Genomic DNA, 5,125 nt, shown 5'->3' on the forward strand with positions numbered 1-5,125 from the left:
CGGACGCCACCGCAGTATGTCTTCGCTGAGGAGCCGAGACTGAACTCAGGCGTCTACCCAGCGGTACAGCGGAAGTGGCAGGGAGACGTAACGTCTCCGTTCCCTACTCAGGGAACGAGGGTTACATTCCTTTCGTAGTCACTTCGAGTTACGTCAGAAGTGACGGAGAATGGGGGTCTGTGCCATCACGCCATCTTCATAGCTGTCTTCCAGTGCCCTGCGAAAGTCTGGACCCCTGAACATAGCTTAAAACCAGGGATCCTACTTTGACACAGGAATATCAAGGTACACTGGGAAACATATCCCGGGAGGGACATGCTACCAGATGCCTACCGAAGGAGGACTTACAATACACATATGGCCGTAGGGACTACATATGGAGATCACTGGAGCACCAACCGCAGGTGGCAGAACTTAACTCCAGGGGTGGCAGATGGCTTGCCGAGAGAAGACACATGCTCAGAGAGGCTTACAGTGAAAATACACATGTGGGGGTTACTCGCAGGAACCATGCACATGGAGGCACCTAACCGACGTCCAAGCAAGACACTGGCGTCAGCATCAACAGTGCTGGAGGAACTCAGGGGTTCCGTAGAAGACTCAACTGAGAAAAATCGCACTTATCCAGTCGGTGGAGTGGAATGGTGAGCAAGCGAAGACACCTGAGCGGGTCCAGTACTGGCCGGGTGAGCGAGTACAAGAGAGGACACAGGCTCCACTCGGAGATTATAGAATCTGGCGAATGTGTTGGGTGTCGCCCAGCCTGCAGCTCTGCAGATGTCTGCTAGCGAGGCGCCATGCGCTAGAGCCCAAGAGGAAGCCACACTCCGGGTGGAGTGGGCTGTCACACCAAGGGGGCACGGACGACCTTGCTGTTGGTAAGCCAAAGCAATGGTGTCCACTATCCAGTGAGACAACCTCTGCTTTGAGAGAGCCCTTCCCTTCTGGCTCCCACCATAACAGACAAAGAGCTGGTCTGAGGTCCTGAAACACTGCGTTCTGTCTACATAAGCACAGAGGGCGCGTACTGGACAGAGCAGTGCCAAGGCTGGGTCTGCCTCCTCCAGGGGCAGCGCTTGCAGGTTCACTACCTGGTCCCGGAAGGGAGTGGTAGGAACCTTGGGCACATATCCAGGCCGGGGTCTCAGGATCACGTGAGAGTAACCCGGCCTTAATTCCAGGCATGCTTCGTCAACGGAAAATGCGTGCAGGTCCCCTACCCTCTTGATGGAGGCCAGTGCAACCAGGAGCGCTGTCTTAAGCGACAGGAACTTAATCTCGACTGATTGCAGAGGCTCAAAGAGAGGCCTCTGCAGGGCGCTTAAAAGGGAGCGAGAGGGAGCGAGAGGAGGGCGAGGAGGATTCAGTCTCCTCGCTCCTCTCAGGAACCTGATGATCAGGTCGTGCTTCCCCAGAGACTTACCTTCAACGGCTTCGTGATATGCGGCAATAGCAGCAACATACACCTTCAGGGTGGAGGGAGACAGCCTTCGCTCCAATCCATCTTGCAGGAAGGAAAGCACGACACTGATCGAGCATCTCCGGGGGTCTTCTTCCGGGGGGCGAGAAGAACACCAGTTGACAAAGAGGTTCCACTTCAACGCATAAACGTCTCTCGTGGACGACGCTCAAGCGGAAGTGATAGTAGCCGCCACCGCAGGTGGCAGGGTACTTAAACCTGCCTCGACCCGTCCAGGAGCCATGCATGTAGCCTCTGATACTCCTCGCGACAGCACCTCCTTGGCCAATTCCTCCGAGGAAGGACCTCCTTTCTCAGGGACGGGGCACCCTGTGGCACCCTCGACCCGATCTCTGGAGGCTACATGCATGGCTCCTGGACGGGTCGAGGGTGCCACAGGGTGCCCCGTCCCTGAGAAAGGAGGTCCTTCCTCGGAGGAATTGGCCAAGGAGGTGCTGTCGCGAGGAGTATCAGTTCGGAGAACCAGGTCTTGGTGGGCCAGTATGGGGCGACCAAAATGACCTGCTCCTCGTCCTCCTTGATCTTGCACAGGGTACCTGCGAGAAGGCTCACTGGGGGAAACGCATATTTGCGTGGGCCCCGTGGCCAGCTGTGCACCAGTGCGTCTGTGCCGAGCGTGCCCTCGGTCAGAGAGTAATACAGGGCGCAATGGGATGAGTCGTGGGAGGCAAACAGATCTATCTGTGCATCCCCGAACTGATCCCAAATCAGCTGGACCGACTGGGGATGGAGTCGCCATTCGCCAGAGACTGGACGGAGCCGTGACAGCTCGTCGGCTGCACAGTTCCGAACTCCTGGAATGTGGATAGCAGGAAGGGACCTCAGGTGCTTCTGACTCCATAAGATGAGGTGGCGTGCGAGTTGCGACGTACGGCGAGAGCGTAGACCCCCCTGGTGGTTGAAATACGCTACTGTCGCGGTATTGTCTGAACGGACTAGTACGTGTTGACCCTTGAGCAACGCACGGAAGCGGTGCAGGGCAAGGCGTACTGCCAGCAACTCGAGGCAATTGACATGCATGAGGCGCTGGGGTCCAGGCGAGGGTGGCGTAGCGACCCTGCGCGTGTGCGTCACGCTCCGCGCCCTGACAGAGGAGACCAGGGAAGGACCAGCGTTCCACGGGGGTCTGCTCTGCCAGGGGTCCTCGGCGGGCGTCCTCGGCAGCGAGCAGGCCGAGGCGTCTGTGCCGATGGCTGGGTGGAGGCAGCAGCTGGCCGTCGGGGCAGTTCAGTTCAGTTCAGTTCCTCTTTATTCATTTCCCGAAGGCAATTTGGTTGAAAGCAAAAAGCAAAAGCAAAACAGGCATACACATAAAAAAAAAACACTGTCATACGCATTCACAAATAAATACATTTACATAGAATTTAAAAGCTTTACAGCTGATGGGACAAATGAATTTTTAAAACGATTCGTTTTACTAAGCGGCATTCTATACCGACTACCAGACGGAAGAAGTTCGAACTCATAGTACAGGGGGTGAGAAACTTCAGACAGAATATGTTTAATCGCCTCAGACTGCTTCTGAGCGGTCGAGAACTGCTGGGCGAAGTCCTCAACCGCACTGCCGAAAAGGCCAGCCTGGGATATGGGGGCGTCAAGCAGACGAGTCCGCTCAGCGTCCCGCATATCAGCCAGGTTGAGCCAGAGGTGACGTTCCTGGACCATGTTAATGGCCATCACCTGACCCAGGGAGCATGCGGCCACTTTCGTCGCCCGGAGAGCGAGGTCAGTGGCGGCACGCAGTTCGTCAAACGTCCCTGGGTCAGTCCCGCCCTCGTGCATGTCTCTGAGCAGCTCGGCCTGGTAGACCTGCAAGGTGCCCATCGCATGCATGGCTGCAGCTGCCTGTCCTGCAGCTCTATAAGATCTCGCCACCATAGCTGACGAGAACCTACAGGCCTTAGACGGGTGTTTTGGATCACCACGAGAGGACGCGCTCTGCGGACACAGTTGCATCGCAACAGAGTGCTCCACCGCAGGGACCCCAGTGTACCCATGGACAGCTGCACCGTCGAGGGGGGGAAAGGCGGAGAAAGCCGACGAACGTTCACGGGAGGTCAAAGGAGCCTTCTATGACTTCGCCAACTCCTCATGCAGTTCCGGGAAGAAAGGAATTGGGGTTGGCTGAGGTTTTGCAGCGGCAGCCGCACCCAAAAACCAATCGTCCAACCGCGAGCGAACGGGACAGGGCGGAGGGTTCCACTCTAGCCCGATGCTCGCGGCCGCCCGAGACAGCATAGCAGTCATTTTGGGATCCGATACGGGCAACGCTGAGACTCCCGAGGGAGGCAACGCAGCCGCATCATCACTTCCCAATGACTCAGGCTCGCCTTGTGATGCCGCGATCGACATCGCGTCCTCCTCTGGAGCGCCGAAAGAAACACGCGGGACTTCCGTAGAAAGCCCCGCCTGAATCCTTGCGGCACTCGCGGGTTGCGACACTGGAGAGGGGGGCGTGGTCCGAGGATGTGTCGTCGGATCACTCCACACCGTCACCCTCAGATCACCCGGTCCCCCAGCCGAACTACTAGCCCTGTTAGAGGAAGCAGAACGGGTGGTGGATGCGGGGACTCTCACTTTCAGATCATTGAGTCTCGATCTCAGTGTAGCGATGGTCATGTTCCCACAGAAAGAACATGAGTCATCCACGAGTGCTGCTTTTGCATGCTCAAAGCCCAGACACACAAAACAGCACTCGTGCCCATCAGAGGATGACAGATAACGACCGCAACCAGAAAAATACGGGCGAGACATCTTTAAAAAGACGCGCACCGTGCACTCTTTTAGGAGAGGAAGCTCTGCAGCGCTGAGGCGACCAAGGAGAAAACACCGAGTCCGGCAGACCGCAACACAGACCGCAGGCAAGTGAAGACTCGCTGGGTACCGCCGTCACACCAACACTGGAGAGCCGCTCGTCTCGAAGAGGGTGAGTCACTTGTAACTCAGATCTTTTGGCTTGTGGAGTGAAGATATGCTCTTGGCTCCGAAGCGAAAACATACTGCGGTGGCGTCCGCTTCCTCATTTTATACTCAAGGGGTGAGGCGGAGATACGCTATGCAAATTCCGCAGACCCATGGCATTTCTTTGCCATTGGCTCGTTTTTTAATACTCGAAGAGGATTGGCTTTCTATGGGAAACCCCCATTCTCCGTCACGTCTGACGTAACTCGAAGTGACTACGAAAGGGAACTAATCGTTCATTGAAAATATAATAAATAAAGACAAATAAAAAAAATAACAATTGGGCAACATGTTTGTTTATTCATCCATTCAAATTCATTAATTTTATTTTAATTGGGACTGGTTCAATTTTATAAAACAGAAACAATTTATTTAATATATTCATTAATAGTACACAGTTTAATTATCACAAATACCAAATTTACATTTCATTTGCAGCTTGTGCTGGCTAATTATGATATTTAACCTGTTATCATAACACTGAACAACTAAACAGTGTGTTTCCTAATTGAACTCTATCGTGGGTACAGTTGAGACAGTAGTGTCTCAACTGTACCCCGCTGGCCACCTCAAACATTTCTCTAGATTTTGCAGTGACCATGCATGACACAATACCATGAAATGTGCCCATTTTTAGGGCACAGAATAACGTTTGTGATTATACCAGTTACGTTTAACAGTCAC

General features: G+C 54.3%; 1 pseudogene; it reads left to right on the forward strand.

The window, feature by feature from the left end:
• The first annotated feature begins 2,498 nt into the window (after positions 1-2,498).
• On the forward strand, positions 2,499-4,570 carry LOC148970728 (uncharacterized; annotated as a pseudogene).
• The last annotated feature ends 555 nt before the right edge of the window (positions 4,571-5,125 follow it).

Source organism: Pimephales promelas, chromosome 19, assembly GCF_988280905.1.
Source record: "Pimephales promelas chromosome 19, fPimPro1.hap1.1, whole genome shotgun sequence".
Taxonomy (NCBI): Eukaryota; Metazoa; Chordata; class Actinopteri; order Cypriniformes; family Leuciscidae; genus Pimephales; species Pimephales promelas.